Raw genomic sequence first — 13102 nt, forward strand, 5'->3', positions numbered from 1 at the left:
GGGAATTGACGCTGGCCAGAGGGACTATCTAGCCTACTCACCTGGAACACACAATTACACTGCAGACACACCAGGAGATGGGAAAGAAGAATTGAGGGGGATGAAAAATGAAAAGGGGCGGGGAAAGTGGGATCATTGGCAGCATTTTAAAAAGATCACAGAGGAAATGAAAGAAACGCAGAAAAAGCAGATCAAACTGAGGTTCAAACTGAGTTTTTAGAGTTCAAAAAGCTTGCCATTGATTAGGATTTGTTAGCTTAGCAATCGTATAGGACTTATTTATTTCATTTTACATAAGTTATTCAAAATAAAACCGGTCCTCTTTGAGTTTGAAAAGCTACAAGTGGTAACAAAATTTCAACCGATTCGATAGCTGAGTGTCATCAAATTTGAGAAAATGAGAGCTTAAATTGGCGCTCTAAATTGATATGCATGCTCCTGTTGCTGTAATTGTGTTTCAATCTTTCAGCAGGGGAGGTGTTCGGGATGAGAGGGAAAAATGCGGTGGAGGACTGGGCGATGAAGATTGGTGGAGTTGATCTCGATGGCGGAATTGAGGGAAGAGAATTCTTGGATGAGGTCATCAACTGCATGGGTATGCTTGTATAGTTTCAATCAAGAAAAAAGTTTTTCAGTGGTGTAAGTTTCACCATGTTTGCACCATGTTACGCTTCAAATTTTTGCAAGTAGTTGAAGCAAGCCAATGTGAACAATAATCTGTTTGATTATTAGAAAATAATATCCAGTGTTTTCTATTCATGCAGAAAAACGGTATAAACACTGATATGCTCCGTTTTTTTTTCAGGGCATAAAATACGAAATCATTTTCCCAGACCGTTTTTTAAAAACCACTATGTGACAAAATGGACAATCTGAAAATGGAACTTCTGGAGAAACAAGAAACTTTCATTTTCACACGTAGAAAAATGCACAACTGAAATGATGAAATATCATAAAACAAAAATTAAATCTTACAAAAGAAAATTTTGACCTAAATCAAAATCACTCCTAGTTTCTTTTAGGCTGGACAATGGATGTGTCATCGTTTACACGTGAAGTGACTCCCAATATGATCAAGGGAAGATACATGATGAGTCCTCGCAAGTACCCCCAAATACTGGACACCTTCGAGTCTGTCAATCAGCCCAACATGTTCTTCCTAGGCGCCAATGCCCACTCTTATGACCACAACTCTTCAGGGGGATTCATTCACGGATTCAGGTAATCAAAAATACGTGAAGAGAGAAGGGGGGGGGGGTTCAACCGCCTCCTTTTTTATCAATTCTGGATGACAAATGTTTCCAAAGAGTACACCGTTTGGTACTATTTTACGACTGCAATTTCTGGCTGACCGATCCTAGAAGTTTTCTTGGGGCGCCTTGGAGCAGAAGATTTTACCAAAAGTGTTCATTCTGGGGTATCGACAGAGCTCAAGTTTTCGATAGCTGATCCAAAACAAATATCGAAAAAATTTTTCAAAAACCGTCCCAGACCAAAAATTCACAACTCAAGTGTTGTATTCAAGTGTTCGTTCACGGATTCATTCATGGTCTTCCGCAGGCCTCTTGGCCTGAACATCTAAAAATTCATAGAAAAAGTACCTAATAAAACTATTCAATGCCTCATAAACTTGCAAGTATAAATGCCTTTTTTGTATCTTGAAAAGCTTCTTGTCAAATCAATCATTCTATTTTCCGCATTTTGGGTTTTTTTTGTGGCCAAGTATGAATAAAATTGATTTTTGAAACTTTGGCGCTTCCCAAAAAGATCGATTTTTTGTATTGTTGAGGTCTCATTTTTAACTATCTTCGATTTGTTTATTACTCGCAATAAAGTTTCAACTCTGCTTTCAGATACCAGGTTCGAGCACTACACAACATTTTGGAGCAGAAAAACCACGGTGTAAAATGGCCATCAAAGCAGCACAATATTCAGCATCTTCTGCTCCATTTGACTGCTCGAATAAACACCGCACCCGCTCTTTACCAAATGTTTCGAACACTTTGTGACGTAATAACAAAAACGCAAACGACCAATCAGATTTCAACACATTCATACCGCTACTTCAAAGATTATCCAATAAAATTGCTTCACAAATTCGACTCTATAACAGGCGTGAAGTTGGATCCGGATTTTGACAAGGTGATGATCTGGTACTTCGATTATGGAGACAATTTTTCCTGCCGGGGCTGCAATACGTTGAGTAAAGGTCGGGCTAATTTGAATCGATATACAGCCGAGGAGGCCAACTTTTTGCACCCAATTTTCAAACAGGGATCGACCGCTCATTTTCTCAAAAATAATCATTTCCCAAACGCAAACTATCATCGAATCTTTGTAGATGTACAAAGGTTCGTCACATAGTACAAAAGTTATATATAACAAGACTGCTCGTATCAGGGCGAAGCCCTGAATGTTCCGACTGCCCTTCAAGGTTTATGGAGCATTAACAACATAAATATCATTAACAAATTAATTGTAACAAAAAAATTAATTTTTTTTTCTTCATTATTTGAAATTATCCCCCCACACGCCATTTAAACTACAAAAGAATAAATTTTGCTCCTTGTAACAAATCAATTATGGCAAATAAGCGTCTTTCAACCAATTTGGAACGATTTCTAAGACGGATTAAATCTCCGCTTACGCGTTAATAGCGCGAATTATATCGCGCGTTAATTGTCCCAAATTGGTCAAAATGGCAATCTTTAAACCCTCATAACTTTACGAAAAATGCTCATAGTGAAACATCTTTTCAAGTTTAAGCTCAGGACAACAATACCTTTTGAATGATATAAAAAAAAAATCCGTCAAAAATGGCTAGTCAAAAAGTCGAAATTTGTCTGAAGAAAAAAGCACCGAGCACAAATATTCCGTTACTTTCGTCTCGAAAGTCGGAACAATAACCGCTAAATTAGTTTTTTAATGAGAGGCTTGTACCATGGGGAGAAAGGACAAAAGTTAACAAAATTTGTTTGAAGACAACGACGAAATATTTGCGCCGGCGGTTTATTTCGACTTTGCAACTAGCAACAGACAATTTTTGACTGTTTTACTAGCAAATTCTGACGGAATTTATAAACAATATAATAAACAAAATATATCATTTTGTACTGTACATAGCGTGTGGGGGATGTTTTTAAAAAAATCTCAAAAAAGTTATTACTCCATCGACAACAGCACTATTCCATCGAACTCAAAAACAGTCGAAACATTCAGGTTTTCACCCTGATACGAGCAGTCTTGGAAACAATTGAATTTGTATATCAGGCTTTAAAAAGAAACTTACAACCAAATAGAATACTGGGTATGAAAAAATAGACAAAGTACGCTAGGTAGGTTGTAAAATGTATTTTTGTGTGATCATTTAACCTCTATACTGATCGTTGACCTTTACGTTGTTAATTTATATACACCTGCCAAAAGCGCAACGGCTTTTGGCAGACTTGGAGTTTGCGCACTATCTTTGAGGATATGCAACAAATCAACCGAAACCAATTCAATCTTTTTAACATCTCTTACTTTAGATAGCATCACCGTCTTTTATTTAGTCTTAAATAAAAGCCTACATTTTATCGTAGGAATCTTAACCAACCTTAGTCTTAATCTAGTCTTAGTTTAAGTTACCACTCTTAATCAACTACGAGTGTTATCCTAATTTTTTAACATGGCGCAGTCTAACGAATCGAACCTACGAGGACTAGAGTTTTTTTGGAACAACTCATCAAACGAAAATCAACACGACTGGGAAAGGTGGTCGGAAAAGTTTCAATTGACAATTATCGCGAAAGATTCCGTAGACATCGAAGATGTAATTAACCCACCGATAAGAAACGAACTAACTTACCCTACGGCAGAACCACCGGACCCGTCCGATGATCAAGCCCGTCGGGCCGAAAAAGAAGAACACCACAGAATAGCAGTACAAAACTATAACGAAGAAGTGAGAAGGAGAAGGGCGGAAGATAACGCAAAATTTAACGGACTCCAAATCGAAGATATTGATAAGAAGCTAAAATCACAGTTATACCTAGCACTCGGAAAAGAAGGACAGAAATGCTTCTCTCATAAAAACGCTGATAAAAGAATTCTGGATATCAATTTCGCAGAATTTTGGGAACCTCTAAAAACTACCTTCACGATCACTACAAACTTAACATACGAAAGATTTAAATTTTTTGGCCGAAGACAGAAAGAACATGAGTCCTTAGAAAAATTCCACGAAATAGTTTCTGAACTAGCAAAAAATTGTAAACTGGGGGAACTCGAGTCAGAATTAGTAAGAGACATTTTCATCACAAACATGAGAAATGTCGAGATCCAAAAGAAACTATGCATAGAATACTTGACCCCAGAAAACGTACTATCTTTCGTATTAGTTCACAAAAAAGGTACTAAAATCCATCAATAGTACTTAAAATTTCCAACTTATAACGCAGTACCAAGACCACAATACGTAAAGAATGAACCAACCCTAAACATCGTTGAAAATAACAAATGCCGCAACTGTGGTCAGCAATTCAAAAAAGGACATTTAACCACATGCCCTGCCAGAGATAGAAACTGCAATACGTGCGGGGACGCAAAGGACATTTTGCTAAACATTGTAGGAGTTCAGCAAGAACACAAACAAACATCGTCGAACAGAATCGAGTACCTCAAGAAAACGAAAATATCCGGGCCAACCCGCAGGAAAATCCCGAATTTGAGGTCAACTTAGACGATTTCTTAGTTGTAGCTGTAGACACAGATAGCCAAATAAATGCTGTAGAAGACAAAATAGAGCGCGGAGTGAGAACAGTATTCAACCACGAAGGACAAGAACTGAAAAAGACACTGAAGGTATCTCTGGGAAATTTCAACCCTTACTATACCGAAATTCAAATTGACTCAGCAAGTCCAGTTTCTTTCATGAAAAAAGATCTACTACACGAATTGAAGATACGAGATAGATTTTTAAAGCTACGACCTGTGGACGAAATAACAAACAAAGCATACCAGGGCTTCGGGAGTACAGTCAACATTATTGGAAGAGTTCGAGTGAAAATCCGATCGAAGGGATGGGAGGCTAACGACCAAAAACTTTTCATCACCGAAGGGGCTGAAAAAAATCTACTGGGAAACGACATCCTACCGAATCTGAGAATCGTAGTATTTCAGAAACAACCCCCACCCAATGTGCCAAAGTCATGGAAAGACCAGAAAGCATCACCCATTGGGACAAACGTCAACCAAATAAAATTCGCATCGGATAACAAACAGGATCAAAGCCAAGAGACACCATCTCAAAGTGAGTTTGAAACATATATATCAAAACACTTTTCAGACCTCATAAAAAGAACGGGTAGATCAAGAAACTACGTAGTTAATACTTATTTTAACGAACCGTTAAAACCGATACAGGTGAAAGGGAAACGTATCCCGACCCATCTTCTCCCTAAAGTCAAAGTATGTATTGACCATTTACTAAGAGACGGACACATCGAAAAATTATCTAGATGCTCTGAAGATTGTTTTATCTCCCCTATCGTGATTACAGCAAAAAGGGACGGATCAATCAAACTAGCATTGAACTCAAAACTATTAAACAAACAGATATTTCGTAATAGATATCAAATGCCGAACCTATTCGAACTAATTGACAACGTAGCAGTTACGATTAGCGGCCACAATGAAAGAAACATCTGGTTTTCATCGATTGATCTAAAATACGCCTACAGTCAAATACCGCTTTCTAAAAAGGCAAGTAATCAGTGTAATTTTAACATCGTGGAGGGGAGAAGTAACGGGTTCCTACCGTTTTAAAACCGGATTTTACGGACTAGGCGATATGTCTAATGAATTTCAACGCATAATGGACCGTCTGACGGAAAAATTACCAAATACCCATTGTTATCTCGACGACATCCTAATCGCCACCGTGGGTAGCGAGGAGGAACATAAAAAGTTAATCATTAACGTGTTAAAAACACTAGATGACGAGGGACTAGCCATAAAATGGGAAAAATGCACATTCTTAACTCACAACATAGAATGGGTGGGATTTAGAATCGACGCAAAAGGGACGACACCACTAATACATAAATCTGACGCAATCAGAAACCTGAAGGAACCAAACTGTATTAAAGATATCAGATCATTAATGGGATCGATTAATCAATTTAATAAGTTCATACCAAACTTAGCGTCCCTATCAACACCGTTTAGAGAACTTATGCAAAAAAATAAACCATTTAAGTGGTCCACAGTACACACGGAAGCGTTTAGAAAAAATCAAGAAAGAAATTTGTAATACGGTGACGAACCATCATTTCGATGTAAAACTGGACACTCGAGTGAAATGCGATGCCTCACATTTAGGATTGGGCGCGTCCATCGAACAAGACCATCGGGGGAATTGGAAGACCGTAGCGTTTGCTAGCCGATTTTTGAATATTGCCGAATTAAAATACAGCACTAATGAACTCGAACTACTGGGATTAGTGTGGGCACTAGACCATTTCAAAAATTACCTACTGGGCAAACAATTCTCAATTTTAACAGACCACAAAGCCTTAATAGGAGCACTGAAAGACGATAAATATACTAAAACGGCCCAATCACGTCTCACCCGTTGGGCGGACAAACTACTACCGTTCGACTTTACCGTCGAACATTTACCCGGTAAAGATATGGGATTCGTTGATTATATATCCCGACACCCATCGGGTGAACCCGTACCAGTTTCTCTGGATGACGAAAAATTTGTTATCACTTCAGTAAATCAGATTAGTACGCTCCTAGGTTTTGATCACCTAATGCCGAAAAACTCGTGGTCGCAAATAAGAAATAGATTCTCTCAACATTTCTTAGCACATGACGTCACTTCCTGCAACACGATTGGCCAGTCAACAGATCATATGACCAGTCAAGAAATAGAACGCGAGAAACGAATTGCTAATGCCGCTGAAACGTTCCAAGCGATAGCTAACTATTCCAACATTTCAGTGTGCCAAAATTCTCACTCGCGTACAGAACAGTGTGACTCATCTTGCAAAATAAACGACTTTTTTACGAATTTTAACATCCTGAAAGAAATGGCAGAACAAATTGAATTTAACGAACAGAAAGAACTTATTACTAATGAAAACATGGACTCTTTAACACCAAGTATCAGTAACCCGTCGGATAATCCCGTGAAAAGATCACCTAGTAAAAAGAAAATAGTCAATATATTCCCTTTTTCTTGGCTAGAAAATTTTGATTCAAAATTTATGTCCCTCTTATCAAAACAAGATCTTGAAAAAGATAATTAAAGCAATTGAGGAAGACCGCAAACAAGATATTCTACAACTGGGAAACTACTATAAATCGTACTTAAATAATTTACATGTCAGCGGAGGATGTCTTTATCTGGACAATCGGTTAGTTATCCCAGCATGCCTAAGATCGACAATGCTCAACCGACTACACGAAGCTCACCCTGGCCAGTTTGCAATGAAAAGTCTGGCAACTCAATACATCTGGTGGCCGAAAATTTACCGCGAAATTCAAGCCCACGGCGAAAACTGTATTGAGTGCGTGAAAGCAGGTAAAAATTTGAAACCTCTTATAAAACACAATACCCTAGGAAAACTCCCAACGATCGAAGAGCCAAACCAAGAAATGGAATTAGATTTCGCCGGTCCGTTACCTTTAGTATGGGGAACAAAAAAATACATATTAGTGTGTGTGGACAGATTTTCAAAATTCCCATCAGCTCAAATGACATCCAGCACATCGGCAAAATCTATCATAAACTTCCTTAGTAAATACATTGCTTTACACGGGATACCTAGAACCATTAGAACAGATCAAGGATCTGGTTTTATCTCCAAGGAAGTCAGAGAATTCTGCCACGATCACAATATAAAGATGATATTTAGCCCAGTGGGTGATTATAGAGCTACCGGACTAGTGGAACGTTTAATCAGAACCATTAAGGAAAGACTCTTGGTTATGGCACAAGAACGTCCAAAACCTTCGCTAGAATCTGCACTTTTGAAAATAATAAAATGTTTAAGAACGGTAACTCAACAGTCGCTTAACTGCTCTCCCTTCGAAGCACATTTTGGTAGATCCCCAAACACCATCTGGCATAATTTGGTCAAATCACCCTCTTCGAATAACCTCGATTGGAATAAAACTTTGTTATGCATAGATAAGGGCAAAAAACTAATGAGCCGAGAGCGAAGACACGACTGGGACGCCCCCGATGATATAGAAGATGGAGATGTTGACGAAAACTCATCGTCCTCGGAGGATATCTCAAATGCACTGAGATACGTACCAACCAGTGCTGGATCCCCAGTAAAAGTGCTTTCTCGGGCAGAAAAGAGAGATGCCTTGGGCATAAAGGACTCAATATTGAATAACCCGCCGGGTAAGACCACTATTTATCGAAAAGTCTAAGATAGAACGAAAAGTGAACCATTTTATAGAGTAATCAAGGATGAAATTGTAAGGGAGTCAGACCACACAGTTACCTTAAAAAATGGTAAAATAATACGTAAATCTGATTTAGCCATTAAAAGACAATGCACTCAGAAGAAACCCAGCCCGAGAAAACGAGATCAACTAGTTAGATTCTATGCGACTAAAGGACTGAGGAAAACTACAAAACCGCCGAGAAATGTCGGATTTAAAAGCTCAAGAACGACGCAAAAGAAAAAAAACCTCCAGTGGAAATTCGAAGAGCTTGATATTGCGAGGCGAAACGCGGCCATGAACAGCTCTAGAGAAACTCTTCTCAGAGAGGAAGAAGAACAGAGGAAGAGATTGAGAATCCCAATAGGCCTTGAAAGTGAGCAAGAATCAAGCCCGTCGGGTAAACCCGACCTTCGAAAAAAATGCGTAAATGAACCTGGATTGATGATCGAACCACATGAGGAGATTTCAGACGATAATGCTAGCGACCTAATTTTGCTAAAAGACCTCAAGGATAAAACATTACTCGAAGCTACAAAATCGGATGAACATCTAATCTCCGACCGAACAGATCGTAAGCCAGAAATACCGGACCATGTTGAACAGAAGGTCGAGTTGGATAAGATTCCCCTGATCGACTTGGATTCTGGTGATAATGAAAGGGACCTACAGGTGACCCCACAGTTGGTTCTCTTGGACATTATTGAGGAGGCCAATCAACCTAATCAAGAAAAGCCGTTTCTTCCGGAGAATCCTGGAGGGGAATTTACCGAGATTAGTGTAGAACCAATCGCCATGGCGGAGGCGGAATCTAAGCAACTATACTCTGACCTTGCCACTAAAAAACCGAAACTGTCCGGTACCGCGAAGAGGAAAGCGTCATCTCCAACGAAATCACCACCCTCGAAGAAATTGTCAGAAATCTTTACACGACAGAACACCAGACCTATGCGAACTAGACAGCCTCCCAAGATGCTAGGCGAGAGAGTGTTTACCAGTGTAGTTGATTTAACAAATGAAGAGCAGGACGGCCCATCATTTAATTCATCTAGTCCTGCCCCAGCTTATACAACGATAGAAGCAACTACCGTAGAAATGGAAAGCCACCAAGTCGACTTAGTAGACCTGACAACCTTAACACCACCCTCATCTTCGCGTCCCACTATAATTCACTTGCGGGAAGAAAGCTCTGCCTACCCAAATGATCCAAAGCCCTCGGTAGCAGATGACCAACATACTCCTCGCAAGAAGGTCAAATTTAGTCCTGAGGTCCGTACCACTCAATTTGACCCATCGGGCCTACCCTCCGAAACCTCATCTTCAACATCTGCTCACATTGTACCTGACCCAGACTGGCTGAACACTTCCTCTATCATTTCGGCGATAGAACTCCTAGGACGGCCAATGACGCTGGAGGAGTTAAGGAGATGGACAATTAACAAAGCGGCAAATCGGGAAACGAAAGAGAAGTAGGAGTTTCAGTCTAGATGCTATCATAAACTTTCATAAACTCTCAAAAACTCCATTAAAAACTCTTAGTACTCTAGTATCCTATTTAGTGTTGAATGTTACTTAGCATTCCATCGCTTTTAGAGTCTTATAAGATTCCAGTGCGTGCATAATACGCCAAAAACTTAGATTACTTTGATAACACTTAAAGCTTTATTTGATCCCCATAACCTCGCTTGAATGTCGTTAAAATTCTCTTTCACCCATTGGGTGCTACCACTGGATAACCATTAGATATATCCATCTTAGTACTGCTTCTTATTTTGGCCTGCCTTAGGGGATATTTCCCTGCCTAACTTACTGCCTCATTCACCCCAGTGCTATTCCAATTCCTTGCTCGTCCATAGTAACTGGCCTATATTTAATTTCACCTGACGAAAACATGCTATTTGATCTAAGGTGCTTTGTTTTTGTTCTTTTGTGTTATTACTTGAAGAATACGTCTTCCGGCCCATCGGGCCTGTTCGCGCGGTCCTTCCCGAACCGTACACCCGTTCCTCCGACCTAGTAACCGTGTATTAAATTTTTGTTAGTATGAAATACGCTTTTTTGGCCCTCGGTGCTTTATAAAGATTATGTCTCTAGCAATTCAAATCCACTTTTGGGGGTCTTGGCCAACGAGCCCACTTGTTCATTCATCCTAGCGCTTAATTACTTTCTTTTTTCTTGCGAGGCGAAAGTAATAGGTTTTAGAAAAATTTTTGCGGGGAATGTAAAAGGTATTATTGTGTGATCATTTAATCTCTATACTGATCGTTGACCTTTACGTTGTTAATTTATATACACCTGCCAAAAGCGCAACGGCTTTTGGCAGACTTGGAGTTTGCGCACTATCTTTGATGATATGCAACAAATCAACCGAAACCAATTCAATCTTTTTAACATCTCTTACTTTAGATAACATCACCGTCTTTTATTTAGTCTTAAATAAAAGCCTGCATTTTATCGTAGGAATCTTAACCAACCTTAGTCTTAATCTAGTCTTAGTTTAAGTTACCACTCTTAATCAACTACGAGTGTTATCCTAATTTTTTAACATTAGTTTTTTAATGAGAGGCTTGTACCATGGGGAGGAAGGACAAAAGTTAACAAAATTTGTTTGAAGACAACGACGAAATATTTGCGCCTGCGGTTTATTTCGACTTTGCAACTAGCAACAGACAATTTTTGACTGTTTTACTAGCAAATTCTGACGGAATTTATAAACAATATAATAAACAAAATATATCATTTTGTACTGTACATAGCGTGTGGGGGATGTTTTTTAAAAAATCTCAAAAAAATTATTACTCCATCGACAACAGCACTATTCCATCGAACTCAAAAACAGTCGAAACATTCAGGTTTTCACCCTGATACGAGCAGTCTTGGAAACAATTGAATTTGTATATCAGGCTTTAAAACGAAAATTACAACCAAATAGAATACTGGGTATGAAAAAATAGACAAAGTACGCTAGGTAGGTTTGGGGGACCAAGTTAACGCGCCCCCACCCCAGATATACCCAGTTAAGATCCTCTACCTTAGCGTTTATTTTGATCAAATATGCTAAGCGCTGCATGCAAGTTGCTCGATTGTGATTGGATTGGCTGATGTTGTTAACTTGGTCCTGTTTGGGATGGGAAGCAGTGAATCTTAGTTTGGCCCTATATTGATTATAACAAGGATTATAATTTAGCAAAGAACGCAATGAAGTTGATTGCTGCTGTACAAAAACTTTTGCAACTGCCCGTACCTTACAAAAACTTGGAAACCAGATCTGAACATCGTAAAATCTTGCCTATTTCAGATCTTGTCCAGACATGGTGCATGTTTCGTTTGGACATGGATATGTCTGAATCAGGACTGAGGCAGGTATGTATTCTATCACAAAAGCAGATCTGCTCAAGGTCTGATTCAGACCTGGAACATATATGGGTCAGATCTGAAAAGATCTGCACCAGGTCTGACCCATGTGTGCCCCAGGTCTGAATCAGGCCTTGAGCAGATCTGCTTTTGTGATGGAATCCATACCTGCCTCAGTCCTGATTCAGACATGTCCATGTCCAAACGAAACATGCACCATGTCTGGACAAGATCTGATAAAGGCAAGATTTTAAGGTGCTCAGATCTGGTTTCCAAGTTTTTGTTGGATAGATTTCCACTCACTAAAATTTCAAAAAGACTCCGGGGCAGATCGATTCAAGGGTCTAAAAACAGTTTTGATCAATTTTTTTTGCAAACAAGGCGAAAAAACAAGCTGTTGAAAAAATACAGTTCAGGACAGATATGCAATCTCACAACAAATGGATTAACCCTGGGCATATCTGTATTTTTATTTTATTTCTGTACGGGTGATCTTTTTTAAGCTAGCGAACTCTTTTGCAAGTTTTCTCAAGACGTTACTCTTCAAAAAGCTGAAAAGAAACTTTAAAGTTAAAATAAATAAAAGTCCATTTTGATAAAGTCTAAAATTATTATGTCGATCTCTGAAACAGTACCATTGGCGTGACCTGAAAAAGAATGTAAAAGACCACGTGACTTCGTTTGCCCTCACAGAAAACGTGAACACCGCTTGGCTGGCAAAACACATGTACGTTGACCCGCTCGCAGAATTTCTTTACAACACCTGGGGGGTAGTGACTAAATTGGATTACGATTCAAGGTGCATGGAAGCTGTTTTGGAGAATGAAAACATTCCATCGATATGTGATCAATTATTTAATCGTGTTAATTTGAAAATGTTTTCTTAAAAGAATCTGCCTGCGGTTCATTTTTTTTCATTTACAGAAGATACCAGGGGCGGATCTAGGATTTTCTCGAGGGGGGGGGGGGGGGCGGATTTTCAAAAAAAATTCGAAAATTTTGACGACCTTTTTTTTTTTAGGTGGACCAAATTGATTTTTCGAGCTATTCCAAAGCACTGTTTTGCCCCTATTTTGGCGAAATTTTCTGCGCCGCAGGCAAATTTTTGAAAAACAGGCCAAAAAACCGTTTTTGGGCACTTTTTGAAATATTTTGACAAAAAAATCGCGTTTTTTTTGGCGCGCGCTCCCCCTCAAAGTTAGTATATATTGGCGCCAAAGGCGCCTTTAGAAAAATTTTAGGGTCGGTCGGTCAAAAATGGATTTCGGAAAAAGTATCAAAGGGGGGACCCTTTGGGTCGGCA

At 39.1% G+C, this 13102-nt stretch overlaps 1 protein-coding gene across 1 annotated transcript in view; it reads right to left on the reverse strand.

The window, feature by feature from the left end:
- The window catches only part of LOC134846229 (ERO1-like protein beta), a 117318-nt gene extending 111147 nt beyond the window's left edge, over window positions 1-6171 (reverse strand). The window contains exon 1 of the mRNA XM_063863497.1: window positions 6160-6171. The gene's annotated coding sequence lies outside the window, so the exon portion shown is untranslated. The remainder of the gene's footprint in view (window positions 1-6159) is intronic.
- Between the last annotated feature and the right edge of the window lie 6931 nt (window positions 6172-13102).

This window comes from Symsagittifera roscoffensis, chromosome 5 (genome assembly GCF_963678635.1).
Source record: "Symsagittifera roscoffensis chromosome 5, txSymRosc1.1, whole genome shotgun sequence".
Lineage (NCBI taxonomy): Eukaryota > Metazoa > Xenacoelomorpha > Acoela > Convolutidae > Symsagittifera > Symsagittifera roscoffensis.